This window comes from Mustela lutreola, chromosome 5 (genome assembly GCF_030435805.1).
Source record: "Mustela lutreola isolate mMusLut2 chromosome 5, mMusLut2.pri, whole genome shotgun sequence".
NCBI classification, from domain to species: domain Eukaryota; kingdom Metazoa; phylum Chordata; class Mammalia; order Carnivora; family Mustelidae; genus Mustela; species Mustela lutreola.
In genome coordinates, this window is record NC_081294.1 from 83,280,529 (window position 1) to 83,293,485 (window position 12,957).

General features: G+C 46.4%; 1 protein-coding gene across 7 annotated transcripts in view; it reads left to right on the forward strand.

The window, feature by feature from the left end:
- The window catches only part of SH3RF2 (SH3 domain containing ring finger 2), a 125,562-nt gene extending 113,111 nt beyond the window's left edge, over positions 1 to 12,451 (forward strand). For 6 of the 7 annotated variants that reach the window (XR_009353946.1, XM_059174944.1, XM_059174949.1 and 3 more), the window contains one exon: positions 8,849 to 12,451. The gene's annotated coding sequence lies outside the window, so the exon portion shown is untranslated. The remainder of the gene's footprint in view (positions 1 to 8,848) is intronic. The other variant, XM_059174945.1, reaches the window with a different exon arrangement.
- The last annotated feature ends 506 nt before the right edge of the window (positions 12,452 to 12,957 follow it).

Genomic DNA, 12,957 nt, shown 5'->3' on the forward strand with positions numbered 1-12,957 from the left:
CTCAGAGTGGGGTTTCTTAGGAATTCTACTGGACCTGGGAGCTCCTTTCTGCCTTCCTCCCTTATTTAAATTAAATTAGATCATATATATATATACATATATACATGATCATAAAACAAATAACCATATACCTACCATCTAGCTGCTTTAAGATTTTTTAAAAAATTTATTTGACAGAGATCACAAATAGGCAGAGAACCAGGCAGGGGAGGGGAGCAGGCTCCCTGCTGAGCAGAGAGCCTGATGGGGGGCTCAATCCCAGGACCCTGAGACCATGACCTGAGCCGAAGGCAGAGGCTTAACCCACTGAGCCACCCAGGTGCCCCCACCATCTAGCTTTTTAAAAAGTAATCATCCATTCCATTGAAGCCTGCTGTGTGCTTCATCCAATTTCATTCTTTCTTCCCCTCCCCCTCTTCCCTCATAACCACTATCATGAACTCCATGCTTACCATTCCCCTGTACGTTTTCTGCACATGTACCATATGGAATTTTCAGTGCAGCTCATAGATCTGCTCAGTAAACACCAGTCAAAGCAGCTATCGCAACCTGAGGCCACAGAAACCCGCTGAATATTTGAACTCCCATCTGGCCTCTGTCACTGGGATTCTAAGGCTTTGAGTCATTGCTGGGAATTGAGGTTTTGATGTACAGCGTATCTGGTTTTAAGAAGTTCTAGTTTAGAGGGATTTTTGTACGCATCCTTCCCAGTACCGCTGCTTAGAGAGACCTTGCTGCTCCCAAATAGGTAAGATATGGTTTGTGACTGTCCCTGAACCTTTTGAGTACACGGCTTTCCAGGCGGCTCTCCTCTTGGCCTTGCCTGCCCCCCGGGGAGTCAACTACAGAAACCAGAAGCAGCCCCTTAGAATCTGAAACCAAAACAGATCTGGCTGCCACTGCTAGAAAGTCTCCCAAGAACCTTGTGAAGTCTGCAGGCAAAAGCTATTCTTGTCCCCTGACTACAGATCAGGAAACTGAGACTCAGAATGTGTCAGTGCCTTATTTAAGGTTTCACAACCAGTTTGAGATGGTAGGGAGAATACTAAAAAAAAAAAAAATTGTCCCTGACTCACCATCCAGCAGAAATTGTCACCATTTATTGAGCACCTACTATGTACCAAGAACTTCACTTGCATTATGCCATCTAATCCTATCCAACCCTATGAGAAGAGGTTTTGCATTACCCTGTTTTAGAGATTACAGTTAAGGCTCAGAGATCAAATGACCAGCCCAAGGCAACAAGGACTAGAATCCAGAACTCTAAGCCCAGACCTTAATCTTAAATCACCGGGTCCCTCTGTTGCGACTATTAACACAAAACATGGTTGAGGCTGGAGAGGATACACAAATTGGGTATGTGCTTCTGAAATCACAGGAATACAGGTGGGGGCAGGGTCAGAGGATGGTTTAATTCAGAGGGGCCAGCCCACCCAGATTAAAACTGTCATCAAGATGTGGTGGTGGGAAGGAAGGTAACTGAGAGTGTTCTCTACAGAGATATCCAAAAAGCAAATGTACCCCTGCTCCAAGGGCAGCCAGACACAACCAAGCAACTTGAAAAAGAACCGAAGCTTGCAGTGTGGTTCTGGATCATTGACGTCAGAGCACGATAATTATTTTGCATTCCCTAGATCTCTCCCTTTTCATGAATTTATTTCTGGTTTTGCCTGTTCTCACTCCAAATGATACAGAACAGAGACCCAGAAGATGGGGGGTATGATTTCCAAAATGACCCTCCACTTTCATCTTCTCTGTGGGAACAGGGGGACTCAGAGCAAGAACATCTTCCAGCCTTCCATGCCGGTATTTATCCAAAGTTCAAAAGCGACAGCTTTCAGGGGTAAACACACACCCACAGATGCAAGCTAATGATGCAGATAGGGTCACTGCTGGATGGACAAGAGCTACTAACGACTAAAAAGGATGCTAGCCAAGACCTGGGGAGAAAGGCAAAAGGCATCTGCAAAAGTCATTTTGTGAATCTTCAGTTAATGCTATTAGAATCAGTGCTAGCATGACCGAGAGACTGGATGATATCAGAGTTTGACTGCTGTAGGTCACATATATTCCAGAGGCTAGAGCCATACTTGTGCCCTCCTCAATGAACACAGCGACTCCCTGGACCACCCAAGAGGACTGTGAGAGCTGGTGGCATTCAGCAGACCTTCACAAAGAAGGCAAAAGCACGTTGACATCTGAAAGTAAGGAGGCAACAAAACCACCTGGAGGACTAAGGAGGAATTCAAATCAGGAGTGCAGTCAAAGGGTGGTACCCTCCCCTTCCCGGCTCCCAATTCTTTGGGAAGATGTTTTACATCTCTGTCAAGGAGAGAGCTGGAAAAAACTTCACTCCCTGAAGAGGACATGTCAGTCATAGCTCTAGTGAGACAGCATCAGCTTCCATGACAAGCGGCAGAACAGTCGCTCAGAAGGGGCGGCACCGGTTGGAAGGGAATTTTAGATATCAGAACCATGTTTCCAAATATCCCGTTCTGCACATTCTATTTATGAGCTCAATCCTTTTTTAAGTGTAAGCTCTTTTTAGATGTTGGCAATTCTGAGAGCCTAAGGCGTCTTCATCAAGGAGACCTCCAACAAAGGACTAGACTTTAAAGTTCCGGTCAGCAAGGATTTGGGGATAGCTACACCAGCTAGGTACCCAATCCACTAGAACATTATAAGGTATGGAGAAGCAATATAATAATAATAGCTCGGGTAAAGGGTTTTGGAACCAAGTCATCTGGGTTTCTGTCCCAGCTTTGTCACTCCCTAGTTAAGTTTCCTTTGGCAAATAACGAAACCAACTTGGATAAGTTACAACACCTGCCCAAACGTTTTCCCATCAGTAAAATGGGTATCAGAACCTCCACCTCATCAGGCTCTTGGCAGGATTAAGTGAAATCATGCATGTACAGCTCCGATTGTTGTATGGGTACATCAAAGAGTTCAATAAGTGGTAGTTATTACCAATAAACGGATATGGAAGCACAATTCAAAACCGGAGAGTACTGTAAAAACGCAGCTCTGTCATACGAAGAGAAATGAGAAGGGGGGAGAGCAATGAGGGAGTGTTTCCGTTGTCAGGGGGCTTCAGGGAGGAGAAACATGGTCTGAAAGACGTTAACATGGAAAAACGATGTTAGCCATGTGGAGAGAAAGCACCTGGGCTCTGGGATCACAAGTCCCTGGGTTCAAATCCTGGTCTTCTTGGCTCTCTGACCTTGGACCGACTACCCTCTCTGAGACTTTCTTGACTCCTCTGAAGAGTGGCAACAACACCTCAGCCCTTCATAGGATCCGAGGGAACGTGAAGGGAGCAGGAAGGCCAGATGCTGGGGTGCGCAAAGAGTCTAGAAGTGATAGCTGCCGGAGAAGTCTGCGGGCGTGACAGAGGCTCGAAGGCAGGTGAGCTGCGGAACCGCTGAGTAGCACAGACACTTACTCGCTGCCATTCATCAGCCATGTGCTCCATGCAGATACGGCGCTAACTCACGGGGAGGGAAGAGCGCAGCCAGCCAGGTAGCCCAAGTTCGAATCCAGGTTCTAGGTTTCTTCCCTGTGCCACTGTGGGCAAGTCCTTTATCTCCCCAGCCTTTTAGTCCCCTGGCTTGTAAGATGCAGGTGTAGTCGTCATTCTTGGAGTGGTGCAGTGGGGAGGAAATGAGGGAATGAACGTAAAGTCATGAGCACCGGGCCCGGCCCATAGAAAACGCTCTGTGGCATCAGCTACCGTGATTACTCACAGGCAGGTTTCCCAGGGATTCCTCACAACAATTCCATGAGTTAAGTGTTAGGATCCCCTAGTTACTAGATCGAACAACTGAGGCTCAGAGGACACCTCACTCATCTAAGGTCATGGTACACAAGCAGCGGGGCTGGCTCTGTAAGACTAGAAGTCTCAGATTTTGTTCTCATCACTTTTCACATAAGCTGGGAAGCGGCCCACGGTTGAGGTACTAATGACCATTATTTTCAATGTATCGATTATCCTAATGTCCATGAGTCTTTCCTCTTCTGATTGCCTCCACCTCATCCCCTCCCTCACCTGTTGGAGGCGTGAGGTGCAGGCTTGTCGGTGTGCCGCAGCCCAGCTGCTGAGCATACGGGTGCATCATCTTTGGGGACTTGCAACTTGTCAAGGCTGACGGTGCTGACGGCAAGTCCATTCACAGAAGCCTTGCAGATAGGACTGACGCAGACATGCTTCCAGCTGGCCAGGATTTCAATGAAAATCCCTCCTCTTAGGTGCCAGGTAATAGAATTACATGCCCCTGGCACACTTTGTAATTCAGAAAATGCATGTGCCAATGAGTCCCTCTCCTGCTGGATGCGTCCTGATGACCAAGGGGCTTCAGGCCAGTGTCCTAGCTCTTACCCTGCCCCCATTTAAAGTCACAGGATATTTTCCTCCTGGGTAGACATCAGTGTCCCCTCACGCATTTATCCATTCATTTCCACCCAGCAAACTGCTTGAGCACCAAGCGTGTGACAAAACCTTTCGCACCATAGACCTGGGATACAGCAGTGAACTGCGCAAGGACAGTTCCTCCCTTTGTAAAGGGGAGTAAATGGTCAACACACACGCAGGATGGCTTCCATATGACAGGTGTTAGAAAGGAAGCAAAGCAACCAGACAAAGAATGGCTGAGGAGGACGAGCCACATTAGGGAGAGTGAGCAGGAACGGTTTCTCCAAGGAGGTGGTGTGTGCACAGAGACTGAAGATCGAGAAGGAACCAGACAGGCAGTGTCACAGGCGAACAGAAACAAGCTCAAATGTCAAGGAGATTCGTTCATTTATCCAACATTTTTGATCATACGATAAATATGTGTTGAACCAACAATTGAATAGGTTCATCCTCTTTGTTCTGCCAAAAAGGGCCCTTGCACAGGGAGGAGGAGCTCTAGGGAGATGCCACATGCGTAGAGGCAGATGACTGCCTTTTCTCCAGTCCCACTCCCTGTCTGGAAAACAAGGGGACTGGCCCGCACAGCTCTTTGAGCAAGGACTGTGCAACAAGCAAAAAGCAATCTGTCATTTTTTAAAAGCAGTCAGGATGTGTGTTTGGAATTATGTCAAGGTATGTCAAGGTATGTCATCTGCTTAATTATTATTAGGATATATGTACTGAATTTCCATGTGCACTCACTCACTCACTCACTCACTCTGAGAACACTGTTGCTTGGGAGCCTCCTGCCTCTCTCTCTCCTCCCCACTTCCAGCCCCAAGCTTTCTCTGGCAGAGTAGGGAAGAGTCCAGGCTACAGAACTGAAACACTTGTAGCCCAGGGGTGACTCACTATGTGACTTTGAGCAAGTCACTTCACTTCTCTGAGTCTCAATTTTCTCATCCACATAATGGGGAGAATAAAAGAGACCATCTCACAGCAACCATCTAAAGTGTTGTTCTTGTTTTAAGATTTTACTTATTTGAGGAGTAAGGACAAGCAGGGGGAGCAGCAGAGGGAGAGGGAGAAGGAGGCCCCCTCTGATCAGGAAGCCCAACAAGGGGCTCAATCCCAGAACCCCAGGATCATGATCCGAGCTAAAGCCAAACGTTGACCATCTGAGCCACCCAGCTGCCCCTAGAGTTATTATTATCCTTACTTTCAGATTAGTGTGTGAAATTATCAGACAGAGAAGAGAGACAGAGAACAGATTTAGGTGTTTGAGGCAAAGGAAGCTGCAGCAGTGAGTGTAACAATAAGCCCATTTAATGATCTGTCTCCACCTGTAGCATTTTCCATTCTTGGAGATAATCAAGAAGCAGGACCACAGAAACAGTCTTAAAGACGTCTCTCCATTTATCATGATACTTTTGTGCCAACAATTACAGATCCCCTCTATGTGCCAGACACTGTCCTATGTCTTATATTTACTTCTTTAAACGTCTCACCACAACCATGCAAAGTAAGTACTGTTACTATCCCCCTTTTACAGATAAAGAAACTCGGACCCAGAGCAAGTAAATAACTTCCACAGGGCCACACAGCTGGGCACGGGTAGAGTTCGGAAATAAGCCCAGGCAGTCTGACTCCAGTCTGGGCTGCTGACTGCTCGCCACCTCATTTACAATAGAAACATGAAAGCTCTCCTGCAGACATCAGGTTTTTCTACTTCAGATAGACTTGTCTTCTGAGCAGCCAGTAAACAAAGAGTTATTACCTGCCTAATCCCAAAACCCCTGGCCTGTAGCCCCAGCACTCACAAGGGCTACATCCCCCAACTACAGTGGGCCAGCCATAGGTAAAGTCACACTTCCCATCATGGATGGGATTTCCGGGTGCCTACTGAAATGTCAGTTGATCTTGAAGTTCTTTCTACATCATTTAGCACAACCCGGAGGGCCAGATTAATGTGGCAGGCAGCCTTCCCTTGGCAGTCACTTCCTTATTACTTTCCTGCCTCTGCACTCCCTCTCAGAAGTGCTACATCACAATAAATGCAGTTCAAAGAGCAAACAAGCCAGTACCACTTCCTTGAGATCCAGACGCCATCATCTCAAACCACCTTGCCTTTGCTCTCAGAGGGACACGCTCCCAGCTGCTGACACCAGGCCGGATCTGCAGATCAAAGAAGCCATTTTCTTGGCCCAAGTGGTATTAACCCAGCTCCAAAGGCGCGTGCCCAGGACCAGCACAAACAACAGTTTCGGCAGACGGAAGAGAAGCAGGGTATAGCCAACACCGGTGGCTTCCCTTTTAAGGGCTAAACGTCATGAACAGCACCACAGAACTCCTGCCCATGTTGGGTCGTATACAGGGAAGAGAGCATAATTGCAAATCCTAACTTACTGACATGGTGGGATGCAGAATGCTGCACAGTTATCACAGACGTCGTATCTGTGCCTGCTTCGCCCGCTGAACGTAAACAGCCACCTGGAGACCGCTCTTCCTTGCTATAGCGCCGAGTGGAGCACGTCCGCAAATAAGTAAACGCTGCACTGCATTTGCAGGCCCCGGGAGCTCGGGGAAGCTCAGTTTTGAGTCCAGATGCAACCGACTGCTGGAAAACTCAGGGCTTCTCAGGACCGACTCTCTGCCTTTGGAGAGTGGGAGTGTGGGGAAACCCCAGTGTTTCACATGAATTGCTGGCAAGATGGGTTCCCATGCCATCCTGCAAAGAACGAGACTGTGAACATCACTGAAGTTTCCCCAAAGAGAAAACTGATCTGTTAAATCAGCCAGGAGTGCTCGGAGAGAAAATAAATCAGGCTCAGGTGAAAGCAATTGGGCAACAGATGGCCAGCTCCCTCTCTGCTCACTTCCTATTTTACTGGGTTCCCTTGGGAACTTGCTCATGGACAGGCTCTGGGGCTGAGACTTTCAGAAGGCAAGTCTTGCTAAGCACTCTTGGACCAGTTTTCATCGGGCTTTAGGCGTCCTTCTGCCCCGCCTTCAGCGTGAGCAGCTGGGATGTCACTTGCACTGAGGAGGGCCCCGGAGCCAAGCAGCAGTGTCATGGGAGCAGCCAGCTCTTGGACTGGGTGTTCACACCGCCTGCCCTTACCTGGTGAGGGGCAGCCCGAGTTGTTGCTGTCCTTCCTTCTGAACATTCTCAGCCTCGGGGAGAAAAAAGGGGCTGCAGGCCGGACAGGGCAAGAACAACACTGGTTATAAACATGGGGGTAGTGGGGATACGCGTTGAGTTTGGTCATCCAAGTAGAGTATTTGAGGTCTTGGAGAAATTCTGGGGGACTCATGGATTTTAACTTTGTTTTTGAAAGGATTTCAGGCTTACAAAAATACTGCTGAAATAGTACAAAAGAATTCCTAAATACCCTTCAAAGCAAGATCTCCTAGATACTAACATCTTACCAAGTTTTTTTTTCCCCTCATATATGGTCTTATATATTAGTTAACATTACCTAAATATTTAATGTAAATTATATATATATATATATATATATATAATTTTTCTGAACCATTTGAGAATAAGCTGAAACTCAAATGCCCATCTGTCACTAAACATTTCAGCCTGTCCCCCAAGCAAGATGTGCTCTTACATAACCACAATACAACAACCAAAGCCAGGAAGGTAACACTTTTAAAGAACTGTTAACTAGTCTACAGGTCTGATTTAATTACCCGATGTTTTCTGTTGTCTACTCTTTTTCCTACACAGGAAACAAAAAAAAAAATGTAATGTGTTATCTAGGATCCCATTCAGGACCAAATAAAGCATTTAATTACCATCTTTCTTTAATTCCTTTCAATCTGGAGCAGTTCCTCAAGATTCACTGTCTTCCATGACCTTCATATTTTGAAGAATATAGACCTTTTATTTTGTAGACTCTCTCTCCATTGGGGTTTGTCTGATATTTCTCCATCATTAGACTCAGCCCACTCATTTTTGGCAGTAACAGATAATCTTTAGCATCAGATAGAAGTCCCCGAGTCCATGCTATATAAATATAAGGAAAAGCTTTTCCTTAGAGTGCCAACTACTAAATGTAGAAGGAGTGATGGAATTTTTTAAAATTACCATTTGGCAGCCACTAGGCTCATACTTGGTTCATACAAGAATCATCAGTAGATATTAAAATCAGTGGATGAAAGCTTGAAGAGCTCAGAGTATTTCCTCTCACAACACTGATTCACAAAGGGGAAAACAGCAACTTGAGAGCAGAGAAGCCCAGTAGAGAACCACCTTCACCCAAAGACCACAGTTAGCATCACCAAGAGCAGGGAGCTAGAGGCCGTGTACCTCCCAATAGGATGAACACCTCTTCTGTGAAATGAAAAGGAAGGCTTCTGTCCAAAAGGCTTGATAATTTTAAAGAACTATAGTTCTTTCCAGGGTGCGCTCACACAGAATAGAATCTGAAATCTTTTTCACCTTCGCAGACCCTGCCTTGGTCATCTTCCCAGAAGAAGCTAGGAACACCTGGGATACGGAAGAGGACACATGATCTGCTTGGATGGAAACTGCTCAGTGGGGAGTTTGTGGACCATGTGATAGTCCTCAGACATCAAGGATGGCACTGGCATACCAGCAGGCCGGGCTCTGGGACAGAAGGGCAGTAGGAGAAGAAACACATCTGTCCTCAACTGGAGCATCCGTGGGTGGTGACCCAGGATAGGGACCAGCGTGTGACTCATGGGCTGTTCCAGGTGCCAGCAAACTCCCACCCCTCCTGTTATTCTGTCCTTTTGCCGGAGCCAAACTTCATCTTGCCGGTTTCTCACACCTTGGCACCTCACTGACAAATGAAAAGACCAAACGTCACATTCCTTCTGGGTCTGTGACTGGCCAGTCTGCGCAGCTCACCTTTGGAGCAGTGGCGGCCTGACACTCTCCTTTTGGATATTCAAGCCAGAGAGGCCAGTGCCTCTTCATAAAGCCCCTAGCTTTCACCCCCTCTCCTGACTCCCACCCAAGCACCCTGAGTCTGCCCACCACATCTGTGTTCTTTTCCAATCCAATTCCATGCTATCTTTCCCCCCTGAAACTGTCTGATCGAGAGGGTTTCTGTTAGGACATACTGATTAAAGAAACGAGGACTTGGTACATAAGGGATTTCAGAAGAAAAATCATGATGTAATGAGAGCTACCACAGACTACAGAGAGGCTATTGTATTCTTTTTGTTCAGAAACAAGTCATTTTAAAGGGCAAGTCATTCAATGATCTTCTATGCCTCATTTTAAAAACTCTAAAATACAAATTTTACACCCAGTGTGGGGCTCAAACTCACAACCCCGAGATCAAGAGTCACACGCTTTCCCAACCGAGCCAGCCAGGCACCCCTACCCTCAAATACAAATTTTAAATGATCTGTGGCAACCAGAGAGAGCCACGGTACCGATCAATGCAAATCAGAAGTTCCCTGAGACTCTTCGAGCCAATATATTCTCATCATCTCCACATCTTAAGACATCAGTGAGAATTTCATTTTTAAAAGCACACGCTGCCCTGATTATTAAAGACAATGGACAAGAACACAGCAGTGTTTGGATGCGTTGGTTGTTTTAAAGTTCAGGATTATAATTTTGCACTGAAACCTCCTCATGAAACTGCCTTTCCTGCAGTCTTTGAAGCCTTGTAAGCAGGAGCCAGACCATGAGCCGAGTGAGGACTATATTTGGTGGTTGCAGAAATGCTTCCTTCTGGGTGAGGCTGGACGTGCAGGGCTCAGACTAGCACCCATCTCTTGATTAAATGAATCACTGGGACTTTTTAGTCACAGCCTCCTCTCAGTTAACCCCAGGGGAAAGTGATAATAAGCAACAACGAGCCAAGAGTATTGGCTTTATCTGCCGGGTGGTGAGTGAGAAGCTAAGAGGTATGGAGAGACCACAGAAAGGAGAATTCAGGGATGACACTGCCTCTCACACGTGGTCAGGGATGCGTGGCCAATTGTCTGTCATCCCTTCTCTCTTAACTACTCTGATTTAGGTTTGTTTCCTTTCCTCTGGGATGAGTTCAGGTTTGGTTGGCTCCTCCTCTTTTGTCCCAGCAGCAAAGGCTTCAGAGACGCTGCCTTCAGATTCCGGGATCTCCTTGTTACTACCATGAGGCTGTACAGCACACCTATAAATAGGTTTCCGTGACTTCATTTTCCAGAGAAAAGTCATTTGAATGTCAGAGGTGGAAGGAATTTTACTTTTACAGATGATGCTTGGCAAGGTGAGGGACAGGCAGGCTGCCCACACAAAAGCAAGTTGTATAAAATGGGGTGGTGGGTGGACCACAACTCCGAGTCCCCAGATCCCATCAGACCACATGAGCTCATTGCAGCCTTGTGTTCAAGGGCCTCTCATTCCCCTTTGCCGCTGCTCACATTTTCTTTCTTCCTCGTCTCTTGTTCACAGCATCAGGAAATCCCCACTCCTAATTTGTACACTTGCTGTTTTTTAAGTCTCCGGGAATTTTCCATGCCTTATCAAGTGGAGGGTTTCATGGAGACTTAGAATCTGCTTTAGGCAATAGACCAAAATATTTTTTTAAAACGTTAAATGAAGAATCTGGTTTGTTGCCAGCCGAACAGAGGCTTGACAAAAGCACCCCTCTCTCCCTGTTTCCTAAAGTTTTCTGATCCGCCTTTGCACTGTCGGTTCCACCACAGAGATTCCACCAAGTCATGGGCCAGCAAGTGGTGGGCGAGCGGGGAAGTGGGTGAGGACAAATTAGAATGGCCAGGATGAGGTCAGCCCAGAGATTTACCCTAGAATACCCTAGGATAGTTGCTAACCACAGAGTCTGGGTTTCATCCTCTGGAATTGTTGCTGCTGCTTATTCCATGGGGCTCTGGGAGGAGGTGTCGTTTAGGGGAAGAAGCAGAAAGACAAAATGGAAGGGGAGAAAAATTCACTCCCCCATTGAAATGCAAGCAGAGAACCTATAGACTCTTGGGTCCTGTTTTTTTAAGTACAGTGTTTTTAATAGACCGAAAGAGAATCTTGATGAGGTAATATGTATGTGAGTGATGTTTATAAAATAGGGTGTAAAATCTTAATCATTATGGACTGTTGTATAAATAAAGCTTAGGTATATAAAATATAGAAACTTATAAAAAATTATTTTATAGAGCAGGGAACACGAAAGGACTTTGAAAGTTTTCATATCTTTGTTCCAAAAACTAGAAAGTTCCAAGGCTGGCAGCTTATTTCCTTAGTATATTCCACTGTAAAGGCAAGAGGTTTGGTGGGGCTTTATGTGTTTTCTAGTTTTATAATTTATAACAATCTGTATGGATTACTTTGAAATGTCTGTTGCTTGTGTGTTCATGTTGTTTGCCCACAGGGAGACATCAGAAATTTGTTCCACACTTTGCATCTTGGAAAACTAAAAGAAATTTTCTAGTGAAAAGAAAAATGCATAGAACATGACTTCAGTGTTGGGAAACCCTTGGATTTGTACCAATGACAGCTCTTTGCAAGTCTGAGGAAAGGGAACTTTAATACCAGAGTTGTCTCCTACGTCAATATTGGGTGTTGGTTCACTTTTCTCCTGGGAAGAAAGCATGTATTTTTGGGTCCCTTTTTCCTCCACTTGACATGTGGAGGAAACCAGAAGTCAGGGCCTTAAGCTGCCTTGCTTTGGGACCACTCTCCACCATCAACTTTCAAAGAACTGTCCACATCATATGTCTGTTTTCTGTTCCATGGTTCCATGGTAAAACCACTGCTTTTTGGAGCCCAGAGTTTTGTTTGGGTTTGTGGCTCTAATGAGTTTGCTTTTTACCAGCCAGACTAAAGAGAAGAATTCAAGGGAAACAGGAGTCGCCTTGCTGGACAGGTCCTCCTGCAGCTCCCACCAGGACAGGAGGCCCACGCCAGAGACCAGGGCCCACAGCACCGTCCGCTCTCCACACAGGGAAGGGCCCATCATGCTAAAGTGGAGGCATTACCCAAGTCCCCTCTGTCAGAACTGCGTACTGTTCCCAGCTGGAAGCTTGTGAAGCCCGATGTATGTGTTAGCATGGAACAATAAAACCGGTTTAGTTGTCCCTCGGGCCTGGTTTTTTTCAGTAGCCAGCTTGGAGAGGGAACATGTTATCACAGATTAAATAGAAACATGGAGCACTTGATTTTCCCAGAGGACGTTGGTTCCTGGCAGCTGCTCAGGACTGTCCAACAGGGAGGGGCAGGAGGAGAGAAATCATTTTGTCAGACGGGAATGGCTGAGGATCTGTGGGGATGGCTGCCACAACCTCTCAGCGTTCCCCAGGCTGGGTTCAGCTCTGGAGAGCAAACTCCCAGCTTGGATGACCACGAGGGCCCAGGAAGACCTCTTCTCCACTTGCTTATTAGTGCAGAGGTTAAGAGCATAGCCTCAAGCACCTTACTGCCTGTCACCTAACAGCTATGTGGCCATGGCCAAACCACTTAGCTACTCTGTGGCTCAGGTCCTTTTTTTTTTATGGAAAAAGGAGCTAAAGTAGCATCTTCTTGAGGAGTGAAAGGATCAGATGTCTTAAAACACGTAGAGCACTTTGAACAGTGCCTGGCATAC